Here is a 25224-nt window from a genome sequence, read left to right on the forward strand (position 1 = left end):
GCCTCCCGAGGCACGCGAGGCCGTCTTGAGGTTCTACCACGACCATGACCTGGCAGGACACCCCGGTACGGACCAGACACAACACGCGGTCTCCCAACACTACCATTGGCCCGGCGTGGCATGGGATGTGAGGGAGTACGTCCGGGAGTGTGAGGTCTGCCAGGTCCGCAAGGCACGCCGACGCGACGGGGAGCAGCAACAGCACCTACAACAACTGACCCACGCCTTCCAGACCATCGCACTCGACCTGATGGGGCCCTACCCCAGGTCGCCCAGAGGGAAGAGGTTCATACTTATCGTGACGGATATGTTCACAAGGTGGACAGAGGCATATCCGTGCAGCAATGCCAAGGCGTCCACCATCATCCACCTCATGACACAGGAGTTCCTGCCTCGGTGGGGCTACCCACAGTCGGCCTTGACCGATAATGGCAGCCAGTTCATCGGCAAGCAATGGCAGGACTGTTGCACGCGGGTGCATATCCAGCACCACACCACCCCAGATTACCATCCCAGAGCCAACCCCACCGAGCGCAGGAACTAGGACTTGAAGATCCAACTCCGACTGACTGATGACCACTCGAAGTGGGACCAACACCTCGCCGATGCCCTGTTCTGCATCCGCCGTCGTGTGAATGCAGCCACCGGCCACACGCCTGCAGAGATGGTGCAAGGGAGTAACCTGCACCTTCCAGGCGAATGGGCCACCCACGGGACGCTGCATGATGGAGAAGGGACAGAGGAACGCGACCAGCGCAGGACAGACATGTATGAAGGCGCACGACAACGACAAACGACCTACTCGTAGAATATCACCCCCAAGACCACGCGGGAGCCACCCCTAGTCCGAGCGGGAGACCAAGTCTACGCCCGGGTCCACCCGCTGTCTGCAGCCCCCCACAACTACTGCGCTGGATTGGCACCCCGCTGGAGCGGGCCTTACAAAATCCAGAGACGCGTGGGCAGGACCACATATCTGGTCAGACTCGGGGGTGGCGCATTCAGAAGATCCACCGCGACGATCTACGTCTGGCCACGACAACGGGTGAGCTGATGCCGGAAGAACCCGACCACGACAAGGCACACGACGACATGCACGACGATGAACAACCGGTAGCAGACGAGCCCGAACCGACTACCGGAGAGCATGACCACGACATCCGTACCAGGACACCACAAAAGGCCCTCGACGACCTGGAAACACCAAATGATGCACAAGATCTCATGCACGAGATGACGTCATGCCAACCAGGACAGATGACCCGCCACGGACAGATGACCATCACCGACGTCTCACTGAGCGATCCGGAGGGCCTATTGGGAGACACCGCCACCGTCATCAATGAACCCTATGACATGGTACTCGGCGCTGCCAGACAACAACTACAACTCTGTGCGGCTGGACCAGTGATCGCCCACCCATCAGAGGAGGAGGCGGCAACCCTACCTGAGGGCACAACACCCATCATGGAGGAACCCGACAACGAGGCAGGAGAAACCCCGGGTATACCCGAACGAAGGAGGCAACCTTACTCTAGCGGGCCATCCAACAACCACGACGCGAGAAACCACCGTACAACACCGACGGAAGACCACAACAACACCACCACAACCACCACTAGGACGCTTCACGACCCACCAGAAGTGCCCGACGAACCGCCCACACGCCAAGTGATGAGACCTGCCAGGGACAGACGGCCCCCGGGTTACCTGGCCGAGTACGATCTCGGGAGGGCCCAGAGGGGCCACCGCGGCCCCCGCAATCTTGAGGGCACGATGGAGGAAACTCGACCACCGGTGGACACACACTACCACATGCGACCGCCCAGAGCCCCAACCGCCTGGACATGCTGAGAAAACTAGGCCACCACACCAGACCACCACACGACCACAACACTGCACACCACCACCTACCTCATCACGCCTCCATGTGGCCCCACCAGCCGCAGCCACCCCAGGTGCCAGGATGGGTAGTCAACGAGATGCTAGGGGTGCAAAGGGCCGCAGAGCCTGATCGCATGCAAGGCCGGGCTTCTTCAGGGGGTGGGGGCGTTTGACGTCGTACCGACCGAAGACCATTAGCCCGGCCTCAGCCTGCAGTACTGGCTCCTGCTGGCGGAACGCACCCCTCGCCAAGTCTCCACCCAAATGAGATGAGCGGCGTAACCTTGGTGCATGGAGGGAGTGTCCCCCCCTTTGCACGCCAACCCCTGAGGCAGTTCTGATCAGCTCGCGGCCCGGAGCAGACGTGCGCGTACCGTGGGGAGCCTTCAAGTTTTGTCTCTGATTTCTCACGACTGGTAACTATAGTCATCACCAAATACCTTTTTCAACGCAACTTCCCACGTGACTCCGGGTCGGTTTTTTTTTCTACGGTGCAGGGATTAACCCGGCCGTCGCTACTTTCAAAGTCAAGCCACCGAGTCTAGGGGACATGCTGGGGCCGATCGACCCACTCACGGTTAGACGACAGAGCTAGCCTGGCGCCCTCCCGGAAAACACCCCAATTTTCACGTACAGCTCCTTAGACTCGCCGCGGGAATCGCACCCGAAATTCCAGCTGATGGCAAATTATTGTGTACAACTTTCGTCTGAAACAGTTTTTTATACGACCAAATTTATTGGAGGGGGAGAAAAAAACAGAGGTTCAAGAAAAAAAAATTAATAACTCCCTCATTAGGCACACTATCAAAACCATTCGAATTGTTTATAAATCTTATAATTTGTTACTAAAACTGTTACGGTACATGCAAGGGCGGATCCAGGATAAAGGTCAGGGGAGGGCCAAATTAAATTTTCTAGTTCAATATTCGCACATGTAGAATTTGAATATTTAGTTGGTTTTTTTTTGTAGTTCAAAAACGTCTTGTTATCTATATAGCACTGCAGCAAAATAACACTTATGTAAGTTTGGAGAAACTATGGTAAGCAATTAGGAGAAAATTATATATATATATTCCAGGTTCAGGGGAGGGCCATGCCGCTATGGCCCCCCCTCTGGATCCGCTAGTGGGTACATGAAACAATTTTTGATAATACGAACAATTGCTGAAAGGGGTTGAAAAAACATGCCGACATGAACGAATACATTAATACATTTGTATTAACAGAAACAAATAATACTAGGGCATAACTTGATATATTACTAACCTGGCAATAGGAGGGTTGGTACAGAATTGGCGTTAAGCCTCTCCGTCCCTGGGCTGAAGCAATCTGCATTGAAGTGACTGTTGCATATCCTGTAGACTTTGTAAATATGCTCATTACCAAGGAGAGCTAATTTCGGCGAAGCAATCCACGTTTTCAGTGCTGAAATCTTTCCACATCACAAACACGAGGAAATCTGTGACGGGGTTCTGTCCAGTTTTGACAACCCGGCACACAACAGTTTTTAGTGTAGTACATATTGACATAATGCAAGTACGACAAAAACACTAAATATAAATTACACGATCAACAGGAATAAGCTAACCCAAACAGTGCACAGTGCATTAGCATTTAAGCGGGAAAAAATGTCAGTCATAGTAAACAAAACAGACTACTAACGCTCAAATGCACTCACGTGGGTGTACCTCGAACTAATTACACTGAAAGCGGTTTTCCCATAAGAGATAGCCCCCCTTTTCTATGCCGCCATGATCTGTAGTCTATGATTGAATGAACGTGATGTTTTGGATTATGGTGTATTTTTATTTAAACTATTGAGACATTTGTAGAGGTATGTATAGTTTGGAGAAACATATTATATACATTTAGCCATCCGTGCCTTAGTAGGGTGGAAAATCAATTAGGTTTGAAAAAAATTTTTGCCGTTACGTACTTACTTTAAAAATCCCCGTTCTTTAGGAAACATTTAGCTCGATTAGGTTAAAATTTAAATCCGGATTGAACCTGGATTGGAGTGAGGAATCTAGATTGAAATTTTACTAAAACACTTTGTTGTGGACTGAAGTTGGAGTGAAGTGAGATAATCCACTCCACTTGTTGAGGTGGACTGGACTGAAGAATTCGGATTGAGATTATACTTTAAACACGGACTGGAGTGAAAAGAAAACACGCACGAGCAAGCCGCCGCCATATTGCATTGTTTGTTATTGGTCTCGTTGCATTTCAGGCATAATTTGTGAAAATGGCAAATAAAGAGCAGAGTAATGTGTGGACATAGATGGAAGTAGAGTTATTGTTGGACGTAATGATTGAAAAACATATTTTAAGATTGCTGGACGGAAAAAAGCTTAGATCGCACCACAACATTTTCAGTCAATGTTGACTCCAACTTCGATCTTGTTTACATTTCAATCTGGATTGTGATATTTACCATAAACACATTTCGTCACTCTATGTTCGTTCACATTCACTCCTAGTTAACTACACTCCAGGTTCAATCCGGATTGAAATTTTACCCTAAACGAGGTAATTCTCGGTTTCTTGCAGTAAAAAGTAGGCTTGTGACGACAAGATAAGGGATATCTGTCGTAAACAGTTTCTGTTATGCTATTAAAACAATATAAAATTAACGTCATTAATTTTACATTACAGTTAATATTTACAACAATTTTATACCATCTTTAAACCGACAACCATTAAAAAAGTCATTTCTGCTAAACTACTTCGAGTACAGCCATGCTGTTTTACACAATGATTAGGAAGATGGTAAGGATATAAAAATACATTTTAACATTTTGAATTCTTTAATCCAATGTGCCCTGCTCAGCACAATATTGAACCGTTATGAAATCGATACTGCAGGGGTGCCACTAAATGGATTTATTCAGTTTATTGTTTTAATACTAATTCTGTGGAAGTTAATTGCAGCAATTTTCTTACGTCGCGGCTTTTCCTGAAATTAATAGTAAAATTCAGATAATACTTTTTTTTGGTAAATATGTAGTTGAGCGGGATTTGCGAAAAACAAATGTTAAAAATCTGAAAATGCCTTTATTATATGCTCTTCAACGTCCTCTTTTCATTAAAAGCGGCGGAGGTAAGAAATTCCAAATACTTTAGGAGATATTGAATTTTTAAATTTCATCATATGTAGTTCAGCGGTATTTGCTGAAAAAATGTTAAAAATCCGAAAAATACCTTTATTATATGCTCTTCAACTTCCTCTTTTCATTAAAAGCGGCGGAGATAAGACATTCCAAATACTTAAGGAGATATCAAATTTTTAAATTTCATCATATAAGCTACCAGTGCATTCATGTGGCGTGGTCCATTGTTTCTTGTTTACGAATATCTATTTTTTTTATTGGATAATGATTTCACGTGATTGTTCGTGATAGGCCAGAATTCAAATGAACCAATACGTGATTATTTAGTTCATTTATTGTTTAAAACTGTGTTTAATTACCGCCTCCAACTTAAGTGAGTTATTAACGTTTCTAATTTTAAAGTCTTTTTTGTTATTTGGTTTATATTGTTGTGCAAGTAATAAGTAACAAAAAAATTTTACGTGAGTTGTTACTGTTCATCCTTTGTCCCGGTTTGTTAGGTCAGGTCAGTTACATTATAACTTTAAAATTAAAGAACCATTGAAATTAATTCATATTATTTTTAATGTACGCTTAGTTTCAAAGTATTTATAATGTAAGTGACTTGACCTAATGGACCATTTTCATTAATTAGGCATTCACAAACACAAACACATGGCAATAAAAAAAATTGCAACGGTCCAATGATTACACAGGTCTTGTATAGCAAAATAAGAACGGCAATATCTCCTAAAGTATTTGGAATTTCTTACCTCCGCCGCTTTTAATGAAAAGAGGAAGTTGAAGAGCATATAATATAGGTATTTTTGGATTTTTAACATTTTTTTTCGCAAATACCGCTCAACTAATTTGTTGAAAATTAAAAATTCAATATCTCCTAAAGTATTTGGAATTTCTTACCTCCGCCGCTTTTAATGAAAAGAGGACGTTGAAGAGCATATAATAAAGGTATTTTCGGATTTTTAACATTTTTTTGTACAAATCCCGCTCAACTACATATTTACCCTTTTTTTTTTAAAAAAAACTAGAGACATTCCTGGGTAAATATGTAGTTGGGCGGTATTTGTAAAAAAAAAAAAATTTAAAAATCCGAAAATACTTTTATTATATGCTCTTTAACTTCCTCTTTTCATTAAACCTGGCGGAGATAAGAAATTGTTGTGTTGTGTTGTGTTGATTTGACATGGACTCATGACGTTCGAGTACATCTTGTAGCACTAGTATTCTGTGACTAATTGAAGTCAATGCTCCAAACACTGATAAACTGGACTAAGTTTAATACTGTGTAAGAAATACTCAATCCAATAAATATAGTTTTATCTTCTGTAACTTTACATACAAAGTTTATAAATCCTTATTTCACAGTTGTGAAAGATTATTCTTTATAAATGATGATTGATTATGGGAGAAGCTATTCACATATTTATTTACAATCAAAACTATGTTCCATCTACTTTTCTTAACAGCATTTTGTTTCTAACTCCAATACATGTTAATTTATTTAAAGCAAAATTTCAGCCATTTATTAATTGCACAACTTTGTATAGGTAGTAGTTTACGTAGTCCTAGTCATGTTACTATTGGTAGGTACAAACAAATATTTATGAATTAATGTTGATTTTATAAAAATTAATAAATATAATATTCTAAAAGTACCCATAAACCTCTAATGTAAATAAGTGTTGTGCTTAAATAGCGTAGCTGAGACTGGTTTCTACGAGAGATTGCCATGATTGTAGTCATTGCCCTACTTTTTTCTTGATAATAGCTGCAACTTGAATTTGTGGTTCTTCAGAGATTCTTAGGAGCAGAGGCTATGATTTACAACAAAGGAATTTTTGATGAAAGTATGTCTGGAGCGAAAACATTTTCCCACCATAACTGATTTTCCATTTCTTTTAAATATTGTTTAGTATTTTTAGATATTTAATTAAAATGAAAAAATTAATTAGGTGTAAAACAGTCTTGGCCTTGGCTGTAACATACAGGCACAAAAATTCCTGTCTTTCTGAAAACAGCTTCAGCTATGCTATATTCATAAGTATCTTTAAATAACCACAAAATTGATTTGCTGCTAGTATCAAGTAAACAATAGGGTGGCAACAGCAGGATTAGGGATATCTCTTGTGGAAAACAGTCTTGGCTATGCTACCTGTCTCTATTCTATGCATGCTACCAAAGCACAATATAATTTTATGTCACTATTTTCTTTATGAAAAGGTTTAATATAATAAACGACAGACAACGAAAGAATTCAAAATGTAGTTAAAGTATCCCACCCAAAGTGATAACTTAGTTATTACAATTTTTTACAAAGTGTCATTTAAAATGAATAAAATAAATAAATTAAACTTAATATAATTTTAAGTGTACATAACAAAAGTAGGCATGGCATATAAGATACCTTATAAATTACCCTGTTGCACAAATATTCCTGCAGTTGGCATTGTTGCTATCGCTACTAATTAGTAAACAACAGTACAGTTAGTTTACAGAGCATATTTAGCATGTGAATAGTCACTATTGTGCCTGGCTAAGATGACAATAATTTCTTGTACATACAGAAAATACTTGAAAAAATATAATCAGGGTGTGTCCATGGTAACTCATGCTACGGTTTGACAATTAATTTGAAGTATATTGTGTTATTATTCTCATTGTAAGACAAGGAAAATGTTTAAAACTGTAAGAAAACATTCATTTTGTATTTATGAAGAATATCCTCAATTTTCATGTACTTCTGATTAATATTGCACTTAATAATAAACCAAATTGTCTAGTAACTCACGTTACATAAAAGGGACATCACATTCTCAAATTATATCTTCGATGCTAATTTTCTGCTAATATGGTCAGTTTAAAAATTAAATGCTATTTATCCTGCCAAATATATAGTTAAAAATTTCAATCAGTAAAGTTACAGAATAATATATAACACCTCAATTGTCAAAATTAAATGTAAGTATTAACATGTTGGTAACTCACGTTACGGTAACTAACGTTACATTTTGTCTACATATCAATTTTGGACTTAAAACTTTAAACCACAAATAAAACAAACGAAAAATTAATTAAAGGTGCTTTGTCAATGCATTAGGCCTACTGTATGAATGAGTTAGTATTGTGTTACTACAACTTATGTAATAAAAATTTCTATTTTCTATCATATCTGTATGCACAGTCTAATCATAAGAACTACTTTTCTTTAATGTTAATATTTTTCTTGAATTTGTAATGCATCCGCTTTCTTCGCATGACAATTTCTGGACAATGTAAAACTTTGACAATTTGATTTTCTTTAACAAAAGTGATGTCTTCTACATCAATTTTAAAAACTTGCTTGCTGTTGTTGACACTCTTAAGAGACATTATCTTGACATCATACTGCTCATCGATTTCGCTTTGACATATTGCCACATATCGAAACTTAATATGTGAGTTTTTCTCTTCACTGAATTCAACAAGAACAAAACTTCCATTTGTTATTGCAACTTTTGAGTTGGAACCCACTGGTTCCACATCATCATCAGATGAGTTATCTTCACTGTCATATATAAGGTTATAAACCGGAACTCTCTGTGATTTTTTTTCAGAGTTTGAAGGAAAACTATAAATTGACTGTGAATTTTTGTTTGTGAGGGCATAGGTCTTCAAGCATTTCTTTTCCCAAATGATGCAATGTGCTTTTGTTAACTCCTGGAACAGTGTCAGCCTCCTCAAATATGCTTTTCACGTCCAGTTGCTTATTCAGCTAATCAATTTCGTCAACAGACATGTGCAATACAGTGACATTACTAACTTGCTTCGCTAAGCTGCAAAAATCAGAAGCATTATAACACCTTTTCCACTCAACACTGTCTGTCGAACTTGCCTCTTAACAGATCTTCCAATACCGTCTACCGGTCCCTTACCATGTGATGTTGCAAAATAATTCCACGTGATTTTCTTCTTGTGTCTCTTTTCAAGAGGCTTCAAGCTGGCAGCAATAAATTTATTCTTGAATTGAGAACTTGGTCCATCTGACCATTCTCTGACTTCGCTTACTTTTGTGGGAATCTCATCAAAAATTCTGGACATGTAGGCAACAATGGTATCTTTTGAATGATTTAAATTATCAGAAACAATAACAATAGGGTGCTGCTTTCCTTCATAGCACAGACTACAAGTGAACAAAGATACTTGTGGCTGGTTCCAATGATAACTTTGTATTTCTTGTTGGGCAATACAAGTGTAATTTTCCGAGAAGTCTACCTGTACCAGTGCAATTTTCTTGTCGTGGTGTGGAGAGGCAGTCTTAGATCGGTCAATTTGATAACTATTATTTTGTTCCATTTTTGTGTATGAATGTTTTAGAAATTCATTACAAATACTGTTGATATAATGCTACGAGTGTTTCTGCACTGTCATCCTCTACAACCTTGCGTAGACCTTCTGGGAGCTGTTTCCAAACATGCCACTTGACATCACATGACGCACCATTCTCCTCTAACAGTTTTGCCATACACTTATGTAGTCCAGGCATTTTAGGTTTTTTAAAAAAATAAATTACGAAAAAGCTGATTTTTGGTGGAGACGTCCGCAATTTAGTTATGAAGAGAATCCTAAAAGTCCCTAGCGATCCGAGTTGAGCTAACGACGCCATCTTGAAAAAATTGCAGTAAAAACAAGTTTTTTGTTAATTACTTATTAACCGTTAATTTTATAGAAAAATAAGCTTTACAAAAAATAATCTACAAACAAAAATCTACGAAAAAGTTCCCTAGAACCTTCCTCGTTTAACCCATAGTTTTGAAGCTACAGTGAAAAATACTCTTCACAATGAACCAACCGACTCTTCCTCGATGCTTCATATTGGGGCTAAACAAGTTGATTATGCCGCAGTTTGAAGTGCTGCTTGACGTTTGAGACCATGTTTTGGTTTACACTGTACCTAGATAATTGAGTTCTATCGCTTCCTATCTCTCTTCAATTTCAAGACTTCAATGTAGCAAATTCTGTCACCAAATCTTGCTATCAAGATTTGATGCTCTTTAATTCATTGATCAGTGCGTACCTTCCATAAATTTATATTTGCTCTTTATTTCTCATTTCCTCACCACCATTGAGGTAGAGAATTTGGCGCGCTTTGTTTTTAGTGGTGTCCCCAGTAGGCCTATTCCACTTTTTCACACTGTAGGATACCTCACTCTCCTTATTTCCTTTTGAGTTGGTATGATATCTTAGCTACCATCTTCATCAGAGCTTGTGTCATTTGTGACGTCAATGTCATCAAATTCATTGTCAACTTTTATTGATGGTGTGTTTGAACATGACATTCCATGGCACAAACTGCAAAAATGTGAACATTTCATTCCTGCTTTTCTGCATCCACACCACCGTTCGCAACGTTTGCTACAGCTACATGAAATTAAGTTTAGCAGTTTATCAGGAGCAGGAGGTTCTAATGTGGTTGTTGGCTCAAGTTCTCTCTGTTTTCCGTAGTGCCAACCCCATGAGTAGAGCCAAGATTTTATGGTGTTATGAAAAAGGACTTTTCGTCATTAAGAATTGTGGATTTCGTCTTTATCGTCATAAAAAATTAAAACACATGTAATAACATGTACACACCTAGCAGAGCTGCCTTGATCAAATGCTTCAATAATTCGTGGTTAGAGACTTAAAATATGCACATTAAACAATACTATGTTGAGAGTACATACAAAATTAACAACTAAAATATTCAGTATTCTTATGCAGGTAAGTACTGTTCCTGAGTTCAGGAGAGAGTCTAAATTAATTAAAATAAAAAATACAGTTAAACTTTTGTTCTATAAATGCAATATAATTAAGCTCAGGAAAAAGCCACCATTGTCAGCAGTTCAGCATTCTCTGGTTTTAGAGATCTTCTTCTGTCACTTACAACTACAGAATACTTAGAAAAAGATCTTTCTGAGTCCACATTCGTTACAGGTATCCATATTAACTTTAAAGCAGCAGCTGCAAATTCAGGATAATCCGCTTTCATTTTACATAGTATGTCCACCATGTCTATGTAGTTCACATGCGGTTTCTTCTGCTCTTGGGAAACCAGGTTTTGGAGTGTTATGTAGCCTGTTGCTACAGAGGTCTTCTGCACCTTGCAAAGGAAAGGTAGGTTCCCAATATGTTTCTGGAATTCTTTTTCCTCCACACGAATGTTTCCTACATTTTGAGGATTCATTAGAGCGCTGATTCCCAGAAATAGTTGACGAGATGGATCAGTGTTCACCAGATCAATCAGTTTTATAAGACTGAGTTTAGCTGTGTTCTTGAACTGCTCTTTAAGGGCTGCAGAGTTGACAGTTTTCATTTCAGCCAAAATGTCCTCAACATTTTTAGGAAATATTTCCTTAGCCAAGACATCAAGAGTAGTTTGCAGTTTACTCAATTTTGTGCACAACTGATGAGCAGTAGGATACTTTAGTTCCTTCAAGAAAATTAATTAGCTCTAAAAAGGTGTTACAGTTTTGAGCCATAAATGTAAGAGTGGCCTCAAGACATTGTAACTCTTCCTTCTGGAGTCCCTTGATATATTTAACACCAGAGTTATCTTCGCTAAGCTGCTCAAAGAATTCCACAATGTCGTGCAGATGGAGTGCAAGGTATGATACAGATTCAAACCATGTGTTCCAACGTGTAACAACTGGCATGGGGAATAACTTGACCAGAGCCTTGTTTTCTCCATGTTTCTGGAGAAGAAATTGAAGGTATGCATGCCTCCTCTTTCTGGTGTTAAGAAAGGCCATCTTTACCTTACAAACGAAGAGGTTCAGTTCTTCCAAGTTGTTTTGCCAGATCTGCCCAACAATGTTTACTTTATGGGCCCAACATTGTATGTGGTACATGTGGTCACCAAATACACCTTCAAGGGTGCCAGCAGATTTTGTCATGTACCTGGCACTATCTGTAACATACGCAATTATGTTTTCTTCCTTGACTTCATATTTGGAGCATACATCAATCACTGCCCGAGAACAACAAACAGCATTTGCTGCATCAAGGACACAAGAAGCCCCTAAGATAACATCTTGTTCAGCACCTGGTTTCAGAATTTTAAACAAGATGTTGAAAACACAATTATTACTCTTGTCAGTGGTTTCATCTGCGAGTATGAACACATCTTGCCCCAAGAGCTGCTGCTTGATTTCCACTTCTTTTTTCTCTCTAAGTAGGGGAATGTACTTTTTCCTCATCCAATCCGCTGTTGGAAGATCACCAGCACCACTTACATGCTTCTGCATCCATGCAGTCAGCTTGCTGTTGTCAAGTTTCTCAAGAGGAATACCTGCAGCTACAAAGGCTTCAACAGTTTCTAGAACAAAATCTTCCTTTTGTTTTTTTGCGCATATTTGTGCCACTCCTGCTTCTGGGATAGAAAGCTGTCGTTTCAAAGTGCATGGGGATCGTTTAGCTTTTACATGTTTGTCGCTAATTATGTGCTTGTTTACCGTGTCCTTACGTTCATGCTCCAAACGGCAATTACAGTATTTACAGAAAAGTATTTTTCCGTCACTGACGTATAATCCCTCATTCTTAAACTCGTCAGCACGTGATGCCGCAGTAACTTTATTTTTCGGCATGATTAAGAAATTTAGCTTTCATTTATGCACGTCATTTGTAAACAAAGCCCGGAGGTACCAAAAACTAGTATTTACTGAAGTTGCAGCGAAAAAATAAACCGCGCGAAGCCTACTTTTTACAGGCGAGAGAGACATATACTCAACCCGAAGTAAAAGGTTAGGTTATGTCAGGTCAGTGAAATAAATGTTTTTATTTATTTTCCGGGAGGGTTGGGTAGGTAAGCGTTATTTAAAATATTTAATGACCGTAAAATAAATCCTTGCAATATGTTGCTTTTTCATTAGCGATCGGAAAACTTCGATTATGTTACGATTTTGGCTCTCTCGCCTGTGAAGTGTGAAATGAAAATGAAGGCTTCACGGTAAACTGCTTATTCAACAAGCACACAAAATTGCGTTACAGTGAAATTTCATTAAATATCAAGTGATCATTAAATATCAATGTTCGCTTTTATTTTATTTTCATACGTATTTATTTAATGAATGCAGTTTTTGTTCACGTGTATTTTTCAAAGGATACAGCAAACAAGGCGCTGAGATTTTTCACGTTGTTGTGTTTGTTAACTTGTTAATTTTAGTTTACGATCGTCAGTTGTTAATATTGCGTGATCTCTAGTGGCTAGATGCGTTTAAAAACCCTAACCTAACTCCGATAACGATCTTTTTTTTGTTCGTGAAATAGTCAATTTTTGTGATATCTTGTAATTTTTTAAGATGAATAATTAACGCATTAAATAACCACCACACTGCAGTTGGATGACGACCATTTCTTCTACAGGGTGGCCACTCACCGGGAAAACCGGGAAAACCGGGATTTATCAGGGAAATCACGTTGATCGGGAATTATCAGGGAAATGTCAGGGAATTTTTTTAATAACCAGGAATTTTTTGTGTCATGTATATTTCCCTGCCAACCATTACGGATTTTCCGTAATTATTACGGATTTAACACAATATTACGTAATTACGGAACATCGCTGGTTTATTACGGAAACGAAGCTTTGTGCTGCTGGGTAACGGAAAAAAAAATTCCGTTTCTGGTGTGCGTGTTTCGTGAACGCAGTTCGAATACATCACGTGGTTGCGCAGATAACGGAACTGATAAATGTGCGCATGTACTGTCGAAATAAGTAGATTAATTGTTGTGTTTTGTAATAGAAATGGTACGGTATTACGTCCGTTGTACGATACAACTAGTACATATTCTCGGACTTTTCGTCTGTTAGCTACTTACATCACGATAATTTTTGTACGGTACTTTGGCTAACCTGTCTTGTATTATTTACTTTCTTGAAAGCCATTTTTTCCATCAAAGTGTTTTTGTCGTGTGTACAGACGTGAAACCTTTTTATGTTGTTCGATAGTGTTGTGTTCTTCAGTGCCGGTTGTAGAAATGAAGCGTGTGATAGAACAATGTGTATCTGGGTCAAAAAAAAAAAAGAACGTTATTCTTCAGAACTTTCGACCAAACTATATAAAAAAATGGCCATGCTTGTCATCTTCAAATGTTTTGGAACGCCACGCTTTTTGTAATGTATGCACGTGTGACTTTTCGATTGCGCATGGTGGAAGGGATGACTGAGGACGGCATATTGAATCAAAGAAACATGCAGAACATTTTAAAGCCGTGACGAGCAATAAATCTATATCGTCGTTTTTCGCTACATCTGAAGAAACGAAATTAACAAACGCAGAGTTATTGTTTACAAGTTTTTTGGTAGAACACAATTTACCGACAGCAGTAGCCGATCATTCGGATAATTTGTATAGAGCTATGTTTCCGGACTCAAAAATTGCACAGAAATACAGCTGTGCGAGAGCAAAAACATCTGCTTTAGTGGAGTATATGGCTGGTGAAACTAAATTGAAACTGTTGAATCTTTAGTAAGTGGACCATTTGCTTTAGCTACAGATGGGAGTACTGATTGTAATGCAGTGAAGATTTATCAATTAGTTGTTTCACAACTAGAAATGTTACACTTCAAAAATGAATTAAAGAACAGTTATCAAAAGTTGTGTGAAAAAATGTTTGAGCACTCGCCACTGAAATACCCCATTACATAAAACAAAACACAGACTGCATGTCATTGAACGGGACGCTATAATGTAATGTGACATATTTAATATGTATTTGTTATCTAACGAACTTCCGTATGTATATAATGAAGAAAATACAGCAGGGTGCTAAAATATGAGTAATCTCTTTTTATAATATATTTTTCATCAAAAGTATGTTTTTTTTTGTAATTGTAAATATCAGGGAAATATTGAATTTTTAATCAGGGAAATCAGGGAATATTTTTGGTGACTGTGAGTGGCCACCATGTTCTACAAACAGATACAGAATTTTTGTCAATCAACCAATAGTCTGTAGTTAACGATTTAAATCAATATTGATGTGTTTATTTGTGGTTAGAAAACATTTCGCATTTTTCGCGGTTTGGGATGAATTTCGCGTGAAAATTCGCGATTTTGCATAAAACCATATAATCTTGGCTCTACCCATGAGGTAGGAGGAAGTTTGTGGCCAAGCCAGATTTGCACTTGATGGTATACTCTAAGAGAATGCTGAAGAGAAGCAGCAGTGGTAGGGGAAATATTCGAAAGCATTACCTCTTTATCGCTATGAGCAACAGCATTCTTGAAGCATTTATATCTGTAACTATCTAATGATGTTTCAGACTTAGGCGCTTTATACAGAGCAAGTGTAAAATTTGACCCTACTTGGCCAATTGATTCTTTCGTCGCATTTGCATCTATGAATGTTGATACAAACTCCTTAATTTTTGCATGCTTCATTAGTAATTTGAATGCAGTTATCTTGCCTTTGCGAAAAGATGCAGATGTTGTATCGCAACCAGAAAATGCATGTAGCAATAGAATAGTTTCTCTTGAAATAGTAGGACATGTTTGCAAAGATTCAGGTGTATATAAGACAGATTCATCCTTTCCTTTGCTAGGCTTTACAAATGTAAGACGTTCACCTGGTACTGAATAATGTAACATTAAGACTAAAAGATCTATATCTTCTCCCACAATGAAAACTTGTGACTTCCTTTTCTTCACAAAGATCCACTGCTGTTTTAACGATCATTAAATCCGCATCGTCAAGAGCCTGTTTAACAGTAATCTCAGTCTTCTGGAATGCTTTGGACAGCATTGCTATAAGGCGCTGTTTGTTTTTACTGTTTGTAAGAAATGCATCTCGACACACTGTGACATCCATTGTTTCTTCAAATACAATTTCTGCACATTTTGGGGTTGTATATCGCCTGTTATGTTCAACTTGTTTTGTACAATCATCATTCACACTATAACCATCAAATACAATCACGACTTGAAGTCCATAATGTTTCTTCACATAAGTTAAATAAGCTCCAACAATTTCATTGTACTTACTTTGTGGAGGCCAGAAAACACGATGAAGAAGGAAACCTCCATCTACGACATACCATACATTTTGATCATCCAGTGGAATTGTCATGCTCTTGGGTTTCATCAATTTATAAAGAGCAGATTTATTAGTTTTACGCATTCCTTCCCCATCGAACAAAGATAAGGGTCGTGGAGACAGTTCATATCTGAAGTATTCTTCAAGTTCGTATTCTTCATTTACTATGCACAAACAACGCTGGAAAAGAAGGGCTGTGTTTACTGGTACAGTGTCATCTCTAATTTTTACAGAACTGTTAGTACATGCTAAAGAGCGGACTCTGTTTATTCTCTTGAGTTTTGCTTCAGAAAAATTGCTACAGATAATTCCTTTTTTAGCATTTGTGCCCACTGTAAAAGCATCATAACAGTTCACAGAACCATCACCTACCAGTCCTGTTGCAATGGACATGATTTTATCTGTTTGTGGAAATGGTGGATGAACCTCAAACCAGCGCAGAACTTTGCCAATGTCTGCATCATCTCTTGAAATGCGTGAACTTCTAAGTTGTACATGTTGTTCACCTGTTGATGCATATACAGAAGCATAATCCTCCATGGCTGAGCACATTTCAAAAGTTGCTGGCATTCCTAGTATCCACTTATCTAGTACACTTTCTTTCATACTACGACCTCGAGTAAGGCCACCTCTGCTTTTCATCATCCTCATAAGTGTTTGTTCTATTGTTAAATCTGTCCACAAACCAGACCAATATTTGTCAGATCTTCTGACAGTGAAAAATCCTCTTCGCGTAAAATCTTCGTACTCTTTTGTGGGCAACCTGTGCACAAGTCCGTACATGTCTTGAAGGTACAAATGACAGCTTTTCGCATATTCGGTATGTCCGGCTGCATGGAAAAAAGGTGTCATTGAATGAACTGTTTTAAGGTGTAGTTACCAGTCACCTGAACGTTCAGCTTTGATGAACTGCTTTACTAAGTTCACTAAGTGAAAGTACTGTATCCATAGTGAAGATGTAGGCCCTTTACTTCTGATTGTTAACAGATGGTGCTCAAGTCGACTTTGTACGCCTGATAAATTTAAGTTTTTTTAGTTTCTCAGGTAGATGTGATTCTTCACTAAAGTTTTGCAGAAGCTCATTTATATGTCCTTTCTCGTCTTCGGAAATATCACATTCACGTAACATGATCAGAGCAATTGCAAGGTGTACAGTGAGGTGTCCCCGGATAGCTCTCGAATAGTTGTGTCCTCTCATCATTTTCTCTGCAACATTGGGGGCGTAAATTACACTCCAAACTTATTTCAGGCCACTGCCCATCATTATGTTTCCAATTGATCCCATAAAGGACATTAGTAAATGGAAACCTACAAGTCTAACTACGACATTTGATAAATCATTATTATACACGTGGCTAGCTGTAATTGTTCTAGCTTTAGAATATAGGGGCTGATCAAAAGTAACAAAACATATTCTTTGTTGTGATTTTTCCAATTGGTTAGCTGCAAACTTTAATACTGTAAACACAGCGTCGTGACTAGATGGAGGAAGATTCACAAAGGGTAGACACAAAACATGGGAAACTTCGAAACAGTTGTCTTTCGTAATTTCAGACATGAAACCATTCCAAAATGGAAGTTCTTGTACATTGTACATTTTGCCTAGCATCCAAAGAATGTCTAAAGATGATGGCAAGGGTTTGCCATCACATCTGTTTTCTGGTTTCAATTCATCTAAATCACATATGACAACAGATTGCAGTCCAGGATGACCCGTGTGTTCAAATCTTTTCAGTGGTACTTGTTTTTCTCTGTGCTTAATCAATGATGATGATGCATTGTGTTTATGATCTCTTGGGAATTTTGGACATACTGATACAGCAATTGAACGAGTGATGCACCTTATTCCTCCCAGTCTGTGAAATGTGTTTAGCCCTTCTAATGTATTTGTGTTGAAATCTGCATTGTCAAACACAAATTGTGAAAATGAGTTTTCAGAAACTGTTTGAGGTTCAGCTGCCACAGCAGCTGCTTCGTAATTTACTGTTTCATTATATGATGCACAAATGCCCAAATTCGATAACATTTTAATTAGTGTTTTAGAAGCAAATTTCCTGTGTAGGTATACAGATATACCAAGCTGAATCTGCGACAGAAAAAAGCGTGGTCGTGTTGCAGAAACGATAGCATGTGCTATCGTAGTACATTTTTTTCTAATTTTCTCTAAGGTTGTACTATTTTTACCATTCATTATTACCTCTTCTAGGAATATGTGTAATGTTTCAGGTATGACTTCGCTAGCAGAATTTCGGATATCACTTACAGATGGATAATTATCTACATTGTAAACATTACTTCTTATGTCTTCCCTTACTATTTCAGCTGCAGCTGCAACAATTCGTAATCTTTCATTTTTCTCATTGCTTTCCCTTTCATTGTACCAATTTTGTGTTAACACTTTATTTCCAAAATTACGGAAAGAAACACATGTTCCGATGTTTTTCTGTCAAGAAATAACTATTCCGTCTCCATATTTTTCTTGTAACTTACTTTTCAACCATATTTCCGAATAAGCATTTTCACCCATCATACCCTGCAACTCATTTAAACCATACTGACATTCCTCATTAGCTTCAATTATTTCACACATCTTTAGAAATGCCTTGATTTGTTCCGGTTTGTTAGGCCTACCTTGCCCACTTGATCCTGGACTACAGTGCAGAAAATCTCTGTAACATGCTTGGTGGTATTTAGCTTCAGCTGCAGGCAGGCAAAGTATGCTGTTTACACGAATTTCGACTCTTCTCGCCCAATGATCTTTTATTTTATTACATACTTCCAGTACACCATCTCGAAAATGGAGAGTCTGCACAGAAACTATTTTCTTAGGTCTGTCTTGTGGTTTCTTCCTTTCTTCTTCTTCACAGCAAATTTCGGTACAAAACAAACAGTTACTTTTAAAATCAAATTCTGTGTGTTCGGCACTTCGCAATTTCTTCTTAACTGGTGAATAACTAGTATTTAATAACTGTTGTGAGCTTACCTTGGTTGGCTTCCTTGCCGCAACAATGCTGCTTTTCCTGATATACTTCTTCCGACAATACTTGTGTACGTCTATATACGGAATTGGGTCCAGCTGTTTCCATATTTCATCTTCTCTTCTTATACTGCATACCCGTAATTTTGACAGTCCTCTTTCAACGCGCACTATTTCACCAACCGATAAGTTCTTACCACATATTATGCATACCCTATCGTTATTCATATTGTTTTCAATAAGTGCATAATATTTTACCGCACTCTAAAACGTAAACGAAAACTGAAGATAAAGTGCATAATGTAGTGCTGAAAATACTATCCTCACTTCAAAAGCTGAGCAAGCAACCGGATAAGCCGCACGTAATATTTCAGGCACTTACGAATGTGAGGCGAGACACCACTTAACTGAGTCATCACCCTCTGACCGAGACATAACAAAGGTAGCCTACGATTCACATGTCCTTTTCAACACGCCCTAATATTTACCTTCGTGTAACATGGGCTGCACGCCTGAACAGTCCTGAACCCTGCCCGAACACTACCGAATAATTGAATTTTTTATTTTATTTTCCTGTTTCAATTCAGTACATCGATGACCCTGGTGGCGAAAAGTGCAACACAACTGCATGGATCTCGTGTCACAGAAGAAGCAGGTGGAAGAAACTGCAAAAAAAAGCATAAAAAAGCGGAAAGTTAAAAAAATGTCACTATGACATTAAAAAGCGTTTTTATTTTGTATGCAACATCAGGAAAAGAAACATTTGTTTAATAAGTCACGCGAAGAAGACTTATTTACTGTGGCACGAAGTGAAAATGTTATGTAAAAGATGTTTTCCATTGTAGCACCTAAAGTATGCGTTTAATAAAAAAAATTCAAGGGAGCAATTATGTAGATATTTTTGTGTTCATTATGTTTGGTTAAACTTTTTATTCTCTATAAACAATAGTAAACGAGTTACTTACTAAAAACCCGTTTTGCGCGCCATTTTTTCAAAATGGCGGCGTTAGCTCAACTCGGATCTATGGGGACTTTTGATATTTACTTTAGAATACCACTGAAAACTTCTCTACCAAAAATAAGCTTTTTTGTAATTTCTTTTTTATTCCTGCGTATTTTTTTCTAAAATGCCTGAACTAATGGAGCTTATTTTTACAGTCTTCACAATTACTTAGCCAGCAATCTTCTCTGTGAGGTTGACAGAGAGATTTATCCCAGAAATTTTGAGTGTACTTGGGAAAGCAAGGAAAAGTAGAATGCAAGGCATTTATAGCCAAAATGAATTTTTCATGGTATTTGCATAAACAAACGTTGTGTGGCAACCTACTGGAATATTTTACATGTTTAGGTCGTAGTTCGCTAAATTTGCTTTTACCAATTATAGTGTCTCTATTCTCTTCGCAAAACAAAGCATGAGTTTCACAATTGATGAGAAAAGGTGTCGAGTTTGGAGCTTTTGTTTAGAACCATCACTATGCTTTACTGTTACATCTTTCAGACCAGGGGCTAGTCTACTTATGTCATCACATTCATAAAACTCAATGACTTTACTAATAGTCTCTGAACTTAAAGCCAATGAATTTGTGTGCTTAGTTTGATTGGATGGATTCAAACAATATTTTTACTACATATGCTTTCTTACGTGGTGATTTTGGTAGTGCCATTTTAGCACGTTTAATGGCTTTTCCCGATGAACATGCACTCTTATACATGACACATGGAGAAGCTTGACTTCTCTGTCTTTCTTTCTTTAAGCATCTATGTCTAGCTACTCTCTATCTTGTTTTCCTTCTTTCTTCCAATCTTATAGCCTCTTGTCTTCTTTTTTTGAGCTTTGAAAGCTGTTGTTTTTCCTTGTCTCGGACTTTCTTCATTTGTTGTCTCTGCTTCTCTTTGTATTCTTCATACTTCCCCTCTTCTTTTAATTTATGTCGCCGCCTTCTCATCTTTTCTGCCGCACTTAATGCCATGTCTCTGTAAAAAATAATTCTGTAACGTAAAATAATGTTTTCAGAATAAATTTGCAACCTAAATTAAGCCTACCACAAACCTATATACTTTATTAACGAACAAGACTCTATTAACCTTTATTAATGAATCTAAGATGCCCGTTTTGGCTTTGACATATGCTTCTACCGGTCCTGTAATAAAATATTGGAAGGAAACTCTATAGCCAGCAAAAGGGTCATGATATTAAAAACATCATTCTAGGCCTGGGTAAATGGTAACTCACATTACACAAATGTAAGACTGAAATATTAATTTTGAGGTTATGTAAAAAAACTATTTCAGTCTTGGGGTTACTTGGAACAAATATCTGGCAGTAATTCTGAAAGTTATTTTATGTCATATAAACATTTATCATTTTATAATTAAAAATGTTTGTTTCTGGTAACTCACGTTACATTGCATGACCTGATATTGATCAAGCATTAAGGATATATACTAAATTCAAATAAATCAAAATGAAATATTTATTTACACTTACATTTTATCCTAGTTATTTTCTTGTTACATTGAGTTATCTTTCGTCTTTCATAAAAGTAAAGATAAATTAAATTACAGATCAGGTTAATGTATGTTAGTATCACTTTAACAGTACTGTGTACTCACAATCAGCTGTTAATAATACAAGTAAACATTTTTCCAGCCGAAAATATCAAGGCAGCCAACATACTCCCAATATTAGCTCTCTGAAAAACATTAAATTGTATGCATAAAAAATGTTTAATGTCCACTTTCTTGTAGACAGACCCAACATAAGATGTTGGAGGTAGTTAGGTGAAAAACTCTGTCAGTGATTGTTTGTTTCTCAAAACTGTTAATGGTTCTAATTAAATAAAAATTTTGAAATGAATTTAGTATTTATACTTCTCACGTTGACTTAACATGTCTGTTATATCATGTGATAAAAATGAAATGCTAGATTGTTTTACTTAATGAGAGAATGTCCCTAGCAAGTTCGTCGTCTAAGTACAGAAGAAAGAGAAGTTAAGTCCCAACGGGCCAGAGCAGCTCGTATGGTGATCGAAGGCCCTGTTACACAGTCAAATATTTGTCTCCAACTATATTTAATAGTTGAGTGGGAGGGGTGGCATTGGTTGGAAAATGTTACCCAATTTTCTCAATTTGGACAAATAACCTAAAATATCTTTAAATCATGTCACATCAAATTTTATTATTTGTCTGAGCTAACTTAATCTTTTAAATTTTAATCTGAATTTAAAATTAAATAATGCATCACATTGTTGGATGCAATATTTGTACTTATGCTATTTGTGCATTTTTAAATATTTATAATTTTAACTTTCAATATTTGTTACATAATAAAAGTTCAGTGATTTTTTACAGTTAAAGAAACATGATTTCCTTTTTACACATCAACTTATTTCACATATGAATTTCATATTAACTTTTGAATCTCCCATTTATTTTTTAGTCATTTTAACACTCTTTGTGACGGAAGCAGATGTCTTTTCCGTTGTTGCTAGGTATGATTTTGATTGGGTGATCCATATTTTGGAACATGTCATATATGCAAATTTTTTTTGGTGGGAACTCAAAGACAGCCAACTTGTCGAACAAACATGGCTGCGCTAGTGATGTTTTTGGTGATTTCATAACCATCCAGGTTTATTTGACATAACATATTGGAAGGCATTGGAAGGAAAGTTTCCCTGTGAGACCGGACCTTTAAATTCTAATTGACAATTTCTGTGACTAGAAAAATGACATGTTAAAACTTACTGCGGCATGGCCCTTGCACCCAAATGTCAAAATGCCCACCTCTACTCACTCACAAAAGGTTTTTTCGGGAGCCACAGAACGACTCAACCTATCGGCACAACACTCGAACAACGACTGACGAGGCTATGCAACTACGTGCAACCACGCAGGGATATGGTAGCTACGTGACCGCACTGACCAATCACAACACTGCTTTTACATACAAAGACACATAGTACAAAATACCTTATCCTCGCATTGAGTTATTTCTGTAAACAATACAAATATATAAAACACAGTCCTTTCTGATTGGTTGTCACAAAAACCTGATACATTTACTGCCTCTCGTGGGAGCTAACAACTGCAGATATTCCCGGCATAAGAATCCATGCAGAAATTGCCAGAATGTCTCTGACACACATGAGCTGTCTGGAAAAAAGGAGCTGCTCTTATCCTTTATTTTCCTAAAACAATACATAATGGTCTAGAAAGGTTATAAAATTTTGCTAATGAATAGATAAAATACATTCAAGTGGAAAAAAAAACTATAACATATGATTGCACAAATAGTAACCTAACTAATAATGTGTAAACCATTAAAAACATAGTTAAATGTATTCTCTGAATAAACTAATTAAATATCAGAGGCAATTATAAAAATATTAATGACAATAAAATACAAATACAAACCTAGGTCACAATGACCTTGAACCTACATAATCATCTTATAATGCATTACTATAAAATATTACGTCTCAAAATAACCTGAGAGATTGGAAGGGCCTGCAATACCACAAGCATCTTTGTGACAATCTGTTACGTTGTATGTTTTTGCCCGGCTAAGCACACATAGAAACGTAACAAAACAAAACAAACAATGTTCCTGAGGAATTTTGCATTACGGTGGTTCTACGTTATTTGGAAATAAAAGAGTTTATTAAATTATCTTTGTTTATTTCTTTAAAAAAAAATGTTTTTTCTCATTCTTACATTGCCTCAATACACAATTTTACAAATGAATTTAGTTAGAAAAACTTCGTTACTTGCACAGTTTTTGTCTTTTCTTATACAAATTTTAACGATGTATTTGAATTTTGATAGGATAAGGTCCAAATACATACCACAGCACCATACATCTTGCCGTTGATGGTCGAGGAGTCTTGTTACTCGCCAAAGAAAAAAAAAACTTAGTAATGTCCCTTGGTTAATTACCTAACTCAAGGTACCGTCGATCGCGGACCGTAATCTCACGATGTTGGGCCGATGCCGACGCCTAGGGCCTAAATTTCTAGTGAATTTGTCCGAAAAAAATGAACTTAGGTTGAAAAATTACGGCCTGGCCCCAGTCCCTAGGCGTTAAATTATCTCTTAGTAATTCTCCATTTGTCTTGCGACTTGCCGACGACGCGACCGAGTTCGGCGACGATCGAGCAACAAGTGACTTGGTCGACGAGATTACCTTCCCTTGTAAAGGTGAAAACAAGGGAGGCAACCCCGTGGGCCAACTGACCAATCAGCGCACATAATTCCAAAACATGACCATATAAGGAAATTCGTACGGGCACATCACTTGATGCCAGGGCTTGCCCTGATTGGCTGGCTAGTGGTAGCCTCCAGAGACCCTTCCAGACGGTCGCTACAGCTGTGCGTACAACGTGACGTGTAAATCCCAAACACGCATTTACAAAGTGAAAAATAACTTTCTGGCGCCAGAGTGTCGCGCCTGTCCGCTATTCCATCTGTACCTTCTAGACTATTCTCAAGATATTACACTAGCAATATCCAATAGAATATAAAATTACCCAAAAAATTCCAATACAATGTTCAAAATTTTAGTAAACAAAGTTGAAATTCATACCATATTAAAAACTTTTGTTTAAAAATGATGTCCTGTAAAATTATAATCTATACTGCTTTAAACAAAACAATTACTGACATTAATTATCGAATATCAAAATCAATTATTATGAACTGGAGTTAACCCTCAAATTAATAATTAAGTATCTCAAGGAAATAAGTATTTTGAGGCTTTCCATGAAATTTAACCAAAGTAATTAATAAAAATTCTTAACAGCTCTGAACAATTACCCTTATCTACATATTAAATTATTATTATCTTTCATATCAAAGTTATTCTTAATCAATATTCTTATGACCCCAAAAAATATATATATGTATATAACATACTCATTGTGCAATGCTACATAACCCCCCCTACTTTTTGATTGAATTTATACAAAATTAAATCAAAAAGTATACAAGTGTCAATTGAATACAAAAGAAATACCATAACAAATCAACAATGTGCAAACAATTGCAACAAATTAACCTGAATATGAGTATTACAATATCTTTTTAACACCATAACAACATACCATTACTTTTCATATTATAAATCCTTAAAACCAAATTATTACCCACATATTGAAAAATTACATAAACAAAATCATTTCCATTCTCCATACCAAAATAAAATGT

The 25224-nt window shown here is 37.6% G+C and overlaps 1 long non-coding RNA gene across 1 annotated transcript in view; it reads left to right on the forward strand.

The window, feature by feature from the left end:
- Window positions 1–3632: 3632 nt before the first annotated feature.
- The window catches only part of LOC134531246 (uncharacterized), a 38785-nt gene continuing 17193 nt past the window's right edge, over window positions 3633–25224 (forward strand). The window contains exon 1 of the long non-coding RNA XR_010074973.1: window positions 3633–3718. This is a non-coding gene — a long non-coding RNA (uncharacterized LOC134531246). The remainder of the gene's footprint in view (window positions 3719–25224) is intronic.

The sequence above is a fragment of the Bacillus rossius genome, chromosome 3, assembly GCF_032445375.1.
Source record: "Bacillus rossius redtenbacheri isolate Brsri chromosome 3, Brsri_v3, whole genome shotgun sequence".
Lineage (NCBI taxonomy): Eukaryota > Metazoa > Arthropoda > Insecta > Phasmatodea > Bacillidae > Bacillus > Bacillus rossius.